General features: G+C 41.2%; 1 protein-coding gene across 2 annotated transcripts in view; it reads left to right on the top strand.

Moving 5' to 3' along the window:
* The window catches only part of JMJD1C (jumonji domain containing 1C), a 201,500-nt gene that overhangs the window by 102,062 nt on the left and 84,783 nt on the right, over positions 1 to 14,655 (top strand). The window contains exon 1 of one of the 2 annotated variants that reach the window (XM_072423119.1): positions 13,688 to 13,998. The exons of the other annotated variant lie outside the window; for it this stretch is intronic. The gene's annotated coding sequence lies outside the window, so the exon portion shown is untranslated. Of the gene's footprint in view, positions 1 to 13,687; positions 13,999 to 14,655 lie in introns of those variants that run through there. 2 annotated transcript variants of the gene reach the window in all.

Here is a 14,655-nt window from a genome sequence, read left to right on the forward strand (position 1 = left end):
ATTGTACCTGTTGACTGTCATGGAGAGCCAGAAAGAAAACAAATATCGGGCCTGAAATGCCTACTTTGAATTGGACATTTCATACTATAGTTTCCATGTCACATTGTAGCAATAAAATTTGCAGACATCAGGACCGAAAGGGAACTCGATGGCCTATTAAAAAAAAATCTATGACTGCAGGCCAATCCAATGATGAATTTACAAGTCGTTCTGGCAAATGCCAGAGGAGTCAGATTACCAGTCTGGGCTTGTTATGATACAATGGTTTGAAGCTTCTTAAAATGTTGTGTAACACAGTAACAGTAATAGGATTTATACTGTCAGACTGCTGTCTAACCTAATGGTTAAGAATGCATATATGCTGGCATTTGAACTGTTCAACAAATATCTGTGCAATGGATGTTTGTTTTAAACATGACAAGAAGAGAAGCAAGTGGCGGTGCTCCAAAATGTTGTGCAAGCAAAAGTCCTTTTGCTTCACAAGTATTCTGGGACTTGTTGTTGGTGAACATTGTTTAATGCCCCGAAGCATTGCTTTCATTGCTGTCCATGTGCATGCTTGTAAAGGCAACAAGATATTTGTACCTGAAGTGTTACACCTTTCTTCCAAATGTGTTATTATATTTAAATGATAAAATGTATCATATTAGTGTGAATGAAAGTTTTCAGTCATTCAAGTTATTAGAATTTAACAATCAATTTGAGTTCACATTGTGCATCGCTCAGTAACTTATAGCAGCCCATGCCAGTGGCATATACGGTACTTTGGTTCTTTTGGACTTGGCTGTTGATCTACCTTTTTTGCATTGCTGCCAACAACTTTCATATTGGTGATTTCCCTGGCTGTGTGCTGCCTAATGTATACTTGCCCCAGGCACTGCTCTGTCACCTCCTGATGCCAATGGTTCCAGGCACAAAACAACTTCAATGTGAGCAGGGTCTGTGTCCTAAATAATGATTAACAAAGGCTGCATGTACTAGAAAGGGATTTGTAGCCAGAGGTGTCTGCTCAGTTTCCAAGCACAATGCATTTCAACTTCTAGCCTAATTGGCAATTACAAAAATATTTTATTTCAAGTTTCAATAAAAATAGTGTTCATCTGCATGAGCCATTTTTTGCATGTTTTTCCCCTCAAAGAATAAATCTAAAATGATTGCAGCCTTACTCGATGACTGATTAAAGAGGTGCTAATTGCAAGCCAACAGTTTGAGATTATCACCTATGTGGCTTCAACCAGAATTTGCTTTTAGGAACTCATTGGATGCCTGTAAAACAGCCTATCCAAATCTTTTTAACATGGCGGAACCCTTTAAATAACTTTCACTTTTCTGGGAGCCGCTGACAATATTTATTATACATAATACATTAACCTGTTGAAGGCAAACTACTCATTTCTCAAGGAACCCCCAGCAATCTCTGGAACCTTGGTTGGGAAGCACTGCTTTAGAATTTTGACCAGTTTGACCATGTTCTGGCTTTGCCAGGATAAATAGCCTCCTTTTATTTAAAGTCCCCATTCCTAAGGTATCTATAAAGACCTCTGTTTTTCTATAATTGGGGTTGGGGAGTGGTAAATGACCACCAGCGTAATGTATGGCTCTTTTTGTAGACCATCTGCCCCTGTGAAAGCTGTATCCTCCAAGCTCTATCGCTTTTTCCCCTATTAGCTTTGTACAGCAACACATTCCCCTAACCCACATACATACATACATACAGATTTCTAAAATGCTGATATAAAATCTCTACTTACAACATTGCTATTGTATCGTCTCGTAGGTATAAGCAATCCCTATCGCCCTTAAATTGCCCTTTGTACCTAATGAAGCAGAACACAATCTTACCAGAGTCCAATGCTCCCATGTACAGATGTTCTCACATTCTAGTTGTAATAGATGTTAAACTGCATATTTGTGCATGGATGGGCACAAAATGAGCATGCTGTGCAACAATAAGCCAATTGAATAGGGCTGCTTTGTTGTCTGGCCCCGTACTGGTAAATGTAATCATAAATTGCCCAGTATAGGCTTCTATGCACAGATATATTTTGATTGCAATAACAGTTCCCAGTGAGAGAGGGAAACTATTCTAGAACTTGGCTCAACTAAAGTGTTTTTTTGACCAGTCTAGTGTGGATACATTTGATCGGCCTGCACAGAGCCCTGACCCTCAACCATTTACTAAATGCCACATTGGTACCTTCTCGTTTGGCTGAATGGGCTCACACGTTACCAGGCACACTCCAAAGTCCTGTCATTTCATCAGTTTTAGCTAGTATAATTATTGGCTTATATCATTATGTATATAAGATCTGCTCTATTTTTCCTACTGCAGTCTTTCATTTGACTTTGTCAACAAACCTCATGTAAACCACAAGTATCACATTCCTTAGTGACAAGCAATTCTTGTAGAAAGTCTGCACAAAGGTTACCTGCGTTTATCCTTATAAATTATGACTGATAGCAGTGGAGTTATGTTATTTAACACGTCAAACGTGTGTTTACTGTGCATATCTTTTCCTCATCAAAAAAAGGGTTTGTGAAGCATAAAATGTTCTTGTGATGTAGAAAGTGGAAAGTCCCCTGGTTTCCTTTGTAGTCGGCTACATAACAATGGTTAAGGATGTGTGTGTGGAACTTGTACCGTGACATTGATAACCTTTGTAACCAAGGTGAAGTTCTGTGTTGACATCATCCACAGCCATGCCTTCATTCCTAGTTTTCATGGTTAGAATTGGACTGGAGCTGTCTTGGTTGCTTAGACCCAGGCATTGCGTTGTGGTATAGGGCAGGGGTTTGCATATGCTCCGTTGACAGAAATGATCAAAATTAAAAATCAATTACCACCATAGGATAAAAATTGAAAGCAGATTAGGAATTCTTTACAGATATATAACATAACAAAGTAATATAAAAAGGTAACTAATAAAATAAATTACTTGCAGAACGGTCTTGTGCTGAATTGGTCTTTTTTTGCAGGTCAGGGCAGCAAGGTCTGCTTGTAATTTGTCCCCATGGCTTGCCCAGTGATTGGCATTTTTAAGTCTGTGAACTCATGCAAGACTTTAAAGATTGCTAGCATGTAGTTTGATACCAGCCTATAGAAAATACAAAACAAGCAGCTGTCAGCTGGACACCTGCAAATGTATGCCGGGCAATGCGCCCAATTAAATGAGCCTGTGGTGAACACTGCAGTTTCACCTAATGTGTGCCATGGATCATGTAGGCATCTGCTCTGTCACTTTACACCAACAGGGAAAGAGCAACCAATGACTGCATTTTTCGAGAGGAAGAAAGTACTTTTTTGCCAACAATAAAGCTACGTACACACTTCCAATGGTTCTCGCCCGATAATCGGCTCAGGGCCAATATCTTATGAAAATCTGAAGTGTGTACAGCGTGCGCCGTTTAGCATCCGAACGACTGTCCTAGCGGATCCTCGGACGATGAACGAGGAACGATCGCAATGCAAGTTAAGGGCCGCTACGTCACTCTCCCCTCTGCATAGGGTAGAACGGTGCTGTATGTACAGCATCGTTCATACATCGTGGAGTGCATAGTCGTTGGAAAGGATCGTGAAAGATCCTTTCCAACGACTATAATTGCAAGTGTGTATGCCAAGCAGCAGCTCTCATCCTAGGTCTCTGTCTGCTAGTCTATTGTTTTCAATGTTTTCAGCAGAGAGAATAAAGGATTCAAAATCCTGACCCCCTGTACACAGATAATTACAGACTACACACATAATACATTTCAATAGATTAGCACAGGTTGATAAGATTGTTTACAAAGAAACTGATCTCTTTCACATGTATATTTATTTATAGGCCTCTATAGTTCTTTTTTGACCACACACAATCAGCACAGCCCTCTAATAGTTTACCTAACAAATATGTAGTGGGAGGGTATACCTGATTGGATATAAATGGAGAGGTTTGTTCTGTCTTCATTGTACATAGTTAAAGGTAGATTGCTTTTAAATATGTTCTGACATAACTGCTATCTGACTAGTTATTACTGTTAGTTTGTATCCTATGCTTGTTTCAATGTATAGTCGTTGTTTGAATGTACATAAATGCAGCTATTTTGCTCAGGCTGCATATATACCAGAAAAAGTCTTTGATAGAAAATAAGAGACAATTTGTAATATCTGAAGACATGAAATAGCTATAGCGGTAGCTGACAGCCCTGAGAGAGTTTATGATTTCCACCTAGGCTTTATTTGACGCGAAACAGTTTAAGAGATTTTTCTATTTCAAATCAGGTATGACAATAGGCAAACGGCTGGCAAACATAGTCTTACTCAGTTGAAAATATAAGAAAGAACATATTTATGTATTTGTTTGTGATTCATAGTAAGTAGACTCACATTTACACTTAGTAAAACAAAAATATATCAGTGTTGAATTCTTACAAGGTCTGATTTGGTAAGAATTTTCTTGTGATTTAGATCTCTCAAGTGTATAAAGCATGGCTTAAGTACATGATGACTTGTGACTGTGATCACCACATTTTACTTTAACGTAATAGAGTTGTGAAAGATGTAGGGAGCAAAATTGTTCTGTGACTTTATCTGGAACATGTGCCTGGTCGTTGATCAGACCTGTAAACTTTGCTCAGGAGCTGCTGTTAATCTATGACTAATCTGTTATCAGACTATAATGCAGATTGGTTTACTCTCATAGCAGACTTCAGCCCTCCAATTGGTTTACCATTAGAAATAGCCCTGGCATGCCAAACACAAATGTCACAGTGGGTCGAATTGAATATAACTTGAAGGGCTCCTGATTTCATTTCATAAAAAGCCTATAGCATTTTGGTAATATTTGTACGGATTGCAGCTCACAACATACTGTTCCATAGAAAGGGGTCACTTGAGAAATGTACCTAAAGGTCTACCTGCAATATTGCTTATACATCACACAATAATCTGATTCTCTACTTTGTACCGCAACTCCTCAGTAGGATGACGTCAAGTATCATGTCATTAAATAAGTTGCAGACGTGATGTAAAATGTAACATATTTCTAACCTACCTGAAGGTCTTTGCATGCTTATATGCTTTCAGAAGTGAATGTGTAAAAATAAGAACAAAACACTGTGTATACGGGAATTAATTTGTAACTCCCTTAAAAATATGAAACTAATGAAAATAACAAAGAGAAAAAATGAAGCCCTAATTTCTGTGGGCAACCCCTTTGTTTTTTTTCTTATTCGGCTTCAGTCACTGGATAAAAAAAATGGCTTCGTAAAAAGTATTTTTAACTTATTTCCTCACCACTGCCTTTGATTTGTTGGCCGTTTTCAGTCTGACTGACTGGAAATTGCATTACGCCTGTTGTCCCAGAAGGAGGAAAAATGTAATCTCAGTCTATGGGATGGATATAGAGCATGCCTGTAAATGTGATCTTGCAGTGATTGTACTGGCTTGTGCCTGTGTGTGGTCAAAGGCCAGCTGGCATCAATGAGGTTATTGTGAGTAATACTCATTAGGCTAGGCCTAAATCTATGCCATTTAGTTCAGCACTTTGTGGTTTTACAGTGCCAAATAAAGAGCTGCAACTTGTTCTTCCAGCTTTATTTTACAAAATAGAGGTCAGGCCTGCTAAAGGATAAAATGATCATATTTAGGAACAGAACATGCTGTTAGTGCTAGTTGTGACATCAGTGACCAGAACAGGCAGTCTGCACTGTGCATTAACAAAGGGAAACCAGTCACTGGCTCTTTGGTGCGCCTGTTATGCTCAATAGCTTTCTCTCCTTGTCTCTGTGTGTTTTATTTACCTAATTGCAGCTAAGATGATGTTCCTCTTTAACCTGCAATATTATTTTGTGTCAACTTCAAGCAAACAAAGAGCATGTGTGAGTCTGTTGTATGGCAGGTACAAGCTAAGTCTTGTTTGCTTTAATCAGGCCAGTGAACTTTGCATTGCTGAACCAGTGGGAAGTTTGAAGTATGTAATCCTCTATTTAAAGAAGCAAAACTCTGATTTGATCCGATCTGAAATTAGAAACCTTTTGTAGAAGAATTCCATAATTTGTAGATAAAAAGGCCTTTATAGCATAATTTTATTCAATTTCAAATTTGACATCTTCTCCCTCTTTGTCATCAGTTCCTTTTTGTGGCATATAATTGTGATGAAAGCCTAAAGTTCATGTTTAGTTGGATATATGTTTACATTGCAACAGCTCATCTTTATAAGTCCAAGTCAAGCCTCTTCTAGAGCAGTGTTTCTCAATCTTTGTAATGCCAGGGAACCCATGAAATAACTTTCAGGTCTTCTGAGAACCCCGGCTATAATTACTATTTCTTATACTTACAGTAAGTACATTAGTGTGGTGATCAGAACTCATTTATATTACAATTACGGATAGCCAAAAAGTTAATTGGTATCACTGTGTTCAAGCCAGACATTTTTTCAAACCGGGTGGTAAGAAATTGTAGGTGGGTGGCAGCCCCCGTATTGTGACCCAACTCTTCAGAAACCACCCAAAAGTGCCGGGTGGTACACCCAGCTAAAAGGGGCTAGGGAGAACACTGTCACTTAAACTGACCTGAGAGGCACAAACACCTAATTTCTCAAGGGGGACCTATAGCAACACAGTTTTATGATCTATGGATCATCCTATAAATGATATATTTTTTTTCTTTTTATAAATTGGTCTGTCAAGGTCTCAGATTGCTTTTAGATGGGATCATTTTCTGATCCAGAAGTAACAGATGTGAACATTTACCTGTTTAGGGGTAATGGCTAGAATGGGCAGTGTTTATCCCTATTTAATGTACAGCGCTGCGTAATATGTTGGCGCTATATAAATCCTGTTTATTAATAATAATAATAATAATAATTGGCAACAATGGCAAAGCAGCCAATTGTGATGAAGATCACAAATTATTTAAAAGGAGAGCCACTTTTCAACCAAGGTTTTCCTTTTTGGTTTGTGGCAAAGCAGAGCAGAGATAGAAACCGTCAGATTTAAACTCTAGTTTGTTTTAGAGATTCCCCTTTTGTTGTGAATGTTAACGATAGAAAGATTGACCGCTGATCAGCAATAGCCAATTTTCTCCAACTCTCCAACAGGCATTCTACTGTGTCTTTCATAAGATAGGTAGCCAGGTAATTGTCACTGCCAGGGGTGTTGGATAAGCCAAGCATTGCAGAGAAGAAGCTGTCATGTCTGGGAGTACACAGGGACTCCTACGTGAGCTGTGACAGATCAGCCCATCAATGGTATTCGGTGTGTATCCCTTTCTGCCTTTAATCTGTCACTGCTTGGATATCTTCCTCTCCTCCCCAGCACTGTATATTTATAACCTGTATGAGAATCCATTTTTATAGCACACTAAAAGTCTGCTCTAAACGACCTGCAGTACAGCAGAGGACACAGTGTTTCTTGCACAACAAGCGTTTGCAGGCTTCCAGCCAAGACAGTAATTGAAGGTAAGACGGTTAGCTGAGTGCAGCTCAGTGAACAGTTGGAATCTGTAGGAGACTGATAGTACCAGGCAACAAAGACGGCTCTGTTTTACTGGAAGAATTAGAAATTCTCTAACAGTTTTGGTTGTTTTCCTTGGGAGATATAAAAAACACCCCCACCAAGCTGTTTAACAACATATTAGTAGCCTCCAGTTTGTGTAGGAAAGTTTTATTTGATTTTTCATAGCAGTACAGAATTACAGTGTAACGGGTTCAGCATTAAAAAAAATGATGGTTGCTACATAAGACACTTTTCTCATTCAAAACGTAACTGTATTGTTTAATACAACAATGTGTCTTATTATACAACAACCACATTAATAAAAACAAAAAACAGACTGACTTTATCAGTAAACAGTCATGAGAAAATGAAGGGGGCTGCAATTGTTGACTTGCTTTTGAACATCAACCCAGCTTTAATGCGGTTATTGACCTTTATTGATCTGGATAATCCTTATCTACCTACTAGTTTGTGGTCAGTGATTTGAAGTATGGAAGCAGAAGAGTCAGCATGACATCCAGGCAAGAAACATTTTTAGATAGTGAGCCCACAATAGGGATCTGTGCTTGTCTAATGACAAGTTTCCTGTAAAGCAGTCATTCAATCAAGTGACTGTACATGGGTACTGAGTGTGCTGGGAGAATGCCTATTTTAGAAGAAAGTGTTTGCTAAGTTTCCCCTTCCCCCAGTGATCTGTCAAATGTGTCATTACAACAAAACAAAGCAATGGTTTGCTGTGATTTGTCTTTCCCAGCAGCAATTGCTTACTTTTACTTAGCTCCTCAAACACTTGGTTTAGCTCCCAGGAACAAGGACAGTCATGTAAAAACTCAGTTATCCTAGTCAGAGGGTACACAAGTCTATCAACTCTTTTATTTGCCCCATGTAACAGGTCTGGGGCAATACCAATACTGTCATATGCGCATCCATACTTCAAAAAAGGATTTTCTCTGTTCCTGGTGTTGGGAGAAGCAAAGAAAATTGAGCCTGTGCTGTGTTAGGAGTTTGGGGAATTAAAGCAAACTTGTAGCTTTGGCCAACATGGAAAAAACATGGATTTGATTAAAGGCAAATCAGTCTGAGGGGCACCTATGTGTAGTGTTGAGGTCTTCGGAACAAGAGTAATAAAGCTAATTGCTTCAGAAGAAATACAAATAGTAAACATACTACAATATAACATGTAAATTAATGAGATATTGATTACTTGAGAAAATTGCTTTTTAGCAGGTTGGTTTATTGACACAGAAATTTGGCTTGATTGTAGGGTTATGAGAAGTCCAAGTCGCCTATTTAGAAATGTATTAGTACCTGTGTAGTACATCTTCCGTACTTTGAGAGATTGTAACCTGTTAGATGCTAAATGTCATATTGTAGGAAGGATCCTTCTCACATTGAAATGTACATTTTATTTAATCTGCCTTTATGGCACATTCGTTTTTAGGATTGTAATGTGTTTCTCAGGACAGTCAGCCTCCATTGCTCACAGTAGTTTAAAAAAGCAATTCACTTGGCATTTTACTGTGACGGTTTTATTTTTGCTTTTAAAGAGCTCACAGAATCATCTAGCCATTGATGAGAACTGAATATTTTGCATAGAAAAAGTCTTCTTTCCACCATGAAAAAGTTCTGGCCCGCCCATAATAACTAAACACCATGGCCCAGTTTTGGCAATTGTGTACTCCACAAGAAAGGATAGGGCTGGGTTTCAGCAGATCTATGCGTGTAAGACTGATTCCCCTTGTATTATCAGAAGCTTAAGCAAATAGATGGTGGTATGAAACTACAGTGAAGGATTATAGCGAGAAGGTATTGGAATGATGGGTTTAGAGGTGTTAAAATATTACCAAGCCTAGTGGGAGTTCTGGAGAGAAGAGGATGCTCTAGAGCAGGGGTCAGCAAACTTTTTTGGCTACTAGGCCATTTCAGGAGGTCAAGAAGGCACACTAGGCTGGACTCTCTCTCTCTCTCTAGCCCTGCGCTGATGACTCCGCCCCCACCAGGAATGCCCGCATACGGAGGAAAGGGAATGCATACGGAAAGAAGGAATCTCGGGTTTCCTGCGGGTTTCCGTTCCTTGCCTGCTGGGGTTAGGCCGATCCACCAGGGGGGCCTTAGGCTGGAACGGACTACTGGCTAGGCCGTATCTGGCCGACCTCTGCTCTAGAGTCTTGGAACCATGGGGAAGAGGTTATGAGTGTGGAAGTCTTTAGTAGGCAATGGAAGTAATAGAAAGCTTTTGTATAGAAAACCTGTGGATATGGAATCCAGTAAAAAGTAATATACCTTCTTTGATGTTCTCCTTGAATTCCCAGGATTTTAGGGATACATGGCACTGATCAATTCTTGCCCTTGTGTATGACGAAACCTCTGCAAGCTGCATTTCCTGAAAGTTAAATGTGTGTGTGTGTGTGTGTGTGTGTGTTCTGTTTCAAAACACCGCTTTATGCAGTCAAACATACCTCCTTTGACCCGCTCTGTATGAACAGTATGGAGACTTGCTGCATCTGGCATCAATCCACAGACAGTTCATCTCACCAGGAAGACTCAGAGTAAATCAATGAAGTTTATTTCAGGGTTGCAGGTTACAAAGATGTGTTGAGCTTTTCCTGAAGGTGAAAAAAGCATATCCGAACAATATCCCTCTAACTCTTGAAGGGATAGGGAAGGGAGCCTAACTTACTCCATGAAGGCAGCAGTAAAAACTAAACAGAGCAGAGAGGGGACACAGGATCATACCAAACATAAGTCAACAAACTGCTGCGGCAGAACACTCCCCGTCTGGTATCAGTAGATACCACTATGCAATATAACATATAATAATGCAATAAGTCCCCCCCAAAAAAAAGTCCATACAGGAATGACATAAAATCAGGTCATTCCTTCTAAACTTAACAACTAAACACAATCTTTAAAAATGTGAAGTCTGTTAAACAGTAGAAAAACATCAAGTGGTTAGTCTGCAGGCAGAAGCAACACAACTTCTGTGATAGGTTGAAAAAAGGTCTTGATTACTCCATCTTTTGCTGTTCTCACTTCTACCTAACAGCGGTAGCCAGTCGGTTAGCACTCCCCCCGCCGTGATCAGAAGAGAATTTGTACCCATTAGTGGGCTTGGAGTCCCATTTAATGGTGCCTGGGTGAAACGCTGATACATGATTGTCACTGTTGCTTTCAGAACACTTAACTGAAGCTTTGCAATCTCTGGCAAAATGTTCAGTGAATGCGCAACATCTAAAGCAGATATCATGATTTCTTAGAATCTCTATGCGTTCCTCAACGGGCTTCTCCCTAAAAACACAACACTTTCTCAGAGGGTTTGGCTTGTCGTGAATAAGGCAATTATGATCAGGGTCTTTATGGCTTCCATTTTTTGTATTGATAGTGGCTTCTGTAGTAGTAGACGCAAACCCCAGCCTTCCTTACAGAAATTAAACCTTTAGGATTTCTCTGTCTTGAACTAGCCTCGTGCCTCAGAATATTGAAACCCAAGGTGTTATTTTCAATGGTGGTGAAGCTCAGATCATTTTTCATTCTGGTTAAGTCTTTGCACTTTGAAAAAAAGGAAAACAATGGAAAGGCAACATGATAACGCTCTTTGTATTTGGAACCTGCAGTTGCCCATTGATCTTGTATAATGTAGGGTAATTTTGCCACAACTGGGTTTACTCCATGGGCAGTATTAAGAAATCTGAGACCTGGTCAATGTGGGTCTACCTTAGCAAATTCAAGCTCAAGGAGAAGATCACTTAGTTCCTGGAACCCTTGGTTGTCTTTGTTGGATAATCTAGAAATCTTATAATCTTTTAAATAAAGTTCATTTATCCCATGCGAGATCAAGGCCTTTGTCTGTTTCATAGATAAAAGCAGTTTTGAGTCTGTTAACACAGTTTGAAGACTGAGGACCTAGCCATTTGAGCAGTAAATCAAGTTCTTGCATAGGTGGAATGCTGAGGTCTTGAACTATTGACTCAAATGTGGATTTCCAACTTCTATAGTTTTCTGGACATCAAAGTTCATAAGGACAGTGCTGATAAGTTCACTGTGGATCATATATTTAGCAAGGTCTGATGTATCCTTTCTCTCATGAGCTGTTGTGACAGGAACCTCTCCCCTGTTCATGTTGTTGGTGTAATCTCATACCTGGCGTTTGGATGTTGGAAGAGAGATTGGAGTGACAAATGGGTTCAATCCAGGTGAAGACTTGAGATATGGTGGTCTCGAAATCGGGGTATTGGAAACGGCACGATTGGTCTCGGGTGGTTTTAAAGTGACTTGATGTGGAATAGTTTGCAGTGGCACCAGAGTTGCTGTGTAAGTTGTCAGGGACTTGAAAGTTAAGGAAATGTCAGCTGCGCTGGGATCATCTGCGTAGTTAATGGTTGCATCTTCTCCTTCTGGCGTATGTTTATTAGGCTGGTGCACAGGAGCTAAAACTTCTCCTACATCTGCGTTGGCACCGTTCTGGTCTATCATGAATTGTAGGGTACGCTTCCCTGGGTCATCAGATATTTCTGAGATGGGACGGTAGATTTCTTCCTCTGCAGCTTCTTCAAAAACTCAAAGTTCAGCTATGGCTGCTGCCTCTACCCTTTCCTTCTGAAGAACTTCGAACTCAGCTTCAGCTTTGGCTTTATTTTCCTGTGCGCGTGCTTGATCAGCTTGGGCCTGTGCCTCCTACGACTTGTGCCCTGTTAGCTGCTTCCTTCCTTATGCAGCAAGCTTGTGCTCTTGCAGCTTCCACCTTTGCAGTGCCAATATCAATGAGTTATTTAGAAATGAATGCTGTGAGCATGACCTTAATGACACCTGTGCAAGGGATCTAGATCAGGGGTGCCCAACAGGTGGATCACTATCTACCGGTAGATCGCGGAGCCCTGCCTTTCAAAGAAAAACTTTACCGCACACAGGAGATAAGTCCACGTTTTTATTGTTGGTAGATCATTTTGACTTGGTCATTTTAAAAGTAGCTTGCAAGCCAAAAAAGTGTGGGCACCCCTGATCTAGATGATGCCTTGACTTAAACTTGTAAACACAAATCAAACTTGACTCCTAAAAATCTGATGTGTCTCCGTTCATTAAGAGTAGTGTAGCTATTCAGCTCTTGAATAGACTTCTCTGTATTATTACTTGATAGCAGAGATGAGTACTTTTCAGTCTCTTATAAGATTCATAGGCCTTTTTTAGCTTTGCACATACAGCACTTTTTGTTTCATAACTTTCTTTAAGCTTTAAGGAAAGTTTAACAGTGTGTTTGGGTCCAATGTATGTCTATCTGTTGTTCTACAGCTTCATCTTGAGATGGGTGCTCAATGTTTGTGGTGGATTTATTGATGCACAGACCCTTTCTCTGGACATGTTGCTGGGTGTGTTGGCAGTATAGCTGTATCTGTTTGCAAACAGGACACAGAGAAGCAGGTGCTTTGTGCAATGCACAGTCTATATCAGCACAAGATTCCTCCAGCAGCAATATTATAACAATCAGCAGTTCTTATAGTTCCAAGCAAACTTAGAAAGGTCAAATGAATATAAAAGCATCTCAATAGTGAATCTTTGGGTTCTGAAGAGTTAAACACAGCAGACTGAAATCTGATCCTCCAGTTAGTGAGTGTGATTCCTATGAAGATCTCAGTCTGTGTTGAGCCATGTGCTTCACTCACAGACATTGCTGGACAACCTGTAAACATCCCAATTGTAATGCACAGTAGACAAAGTTATTACAAGATGCTTTTATCACTGTTATATGCTTTATGCAATCACACATACCTCCATAGACCTGGTCTGTATGCTGAATCCACAGACAGGTCATCTCACCAGGAAGACTCAGAGTAAATCAATGTAGTTTATTACAGAGTTACAGGTTACATAGATGTGTTGAGCTTTCCTAAAGGTGTAAAAAACAAATGTGAACAGGGAGCCTAACTTACTCCATGGGGCAGCTGTAAAAACTAAACAGAGCATTGGGCAAATGTAGGAAGTGGTAATGTACCAAGGGGGGGCAAAGTGCTGACCCAGGACAGTAAACTCGTGCTGTCAGTCTGGCAGCTCCCATGTTGTGACCTTCCCTCCTCCCTGTGTATGGAGCCAGATGAGTAATGTGAGCCGCTCTGGAAGTGACTCCATCAGCACCTGTGACGGCAGATTAGCTGCACACAAGCCCGGCCCCCCCAGCTCGCCCTGGGCTGAGCAGCCCCTTCACCCTCCCTTCCTCTTCCAGCAGCAACTCCGCCTCCTCCACCCCGAGATCCGCCATCCTTCCTCGGCAACACTCAGCACTGCGACTCCCTGGGAAGCCCCGGCAATGCCTGCGGGGAGGATCCCACCTCCTCCCTCCGTTCACTAGGAGGCCTGCAGCCCCCCCACCTCCTTCCCAGCTGGCCGGCTTATGTAAGCGACCTCCCGGTTATCATGAGCCACATCTGGCCGCTCAGCTCATCCCTTGCTCGGTGACAAAAGCTTGTGATCGCCGCCCTGTGCCAGCTCCGTGCCCGGGCAGGAAAAGGGTGCCAGCGGCTGCTGCAAAGACAGGTATTTGTCATTCATCTCTGCTGGATCTGCCATGTAGGTCATCGGTCGGTGTGTCTGGGATCCAAGGCTGGCACAGGCTGCCCACCCCTCCATGTCTGATGCCCCACAGGATGGGGATCCATTGGAGAACTTGCCCCGGGGTATATGGAGATGGCAATCCGTTTGGCTGTGCCTGTGACTGGGGAGTTCACCCATAGCTTATAATGACAAGTGGAGAGGACATGATGGGTCCTGGCATGTGAGGGGCACAATGATCTGCCCTGTTGTACCCCTGGTTCTATGGGTCTTGTAGCCTATCTGTGCATGTCTCTGGGTTAGCCGGGTAGCTTGCAATGGCAATTGGAGAGGACATGATGGGTCCTGATCAGTCCTGGTGCCTTGTTGTACCCTTTGTAGTGATTAGATGGAACCTGTGTGTGTATGTGTCATTTTGGGTAGCCTGGGCTGAGGCTATACCCATGGCTTACTTGCTTAGATCTGGTGGCCCTTCCATATGAAGGGGTAATATTGGATCTGGTGGCCCCTGCCATATGAAGGGGTAATATTGGATCTGGTGGCCCTTCCATATGAAGGGGTAATATTGGATCTGGTGGCCCCTGCCATATGAAGGGGTAATATTGGATCTGGTGGCCCCTGCCATATGAAGGGGTAATATTG

This window comes from Pyxicephalus adspersus, chromosome 10, assembly GCF_032062135.1.
Source record: "Pyxicephalus adspersus chromosome 10, UCB_Pads_2.0, whole genome shotgun sequence".
Taxonomy (NCBI): domain Eukaryota; kingdom Metazoa; phylum Chordata; class Amphibia; order Anura; family Pyxicephalidae; genus Pyxicephalus; species Pyxicephalus adspersus.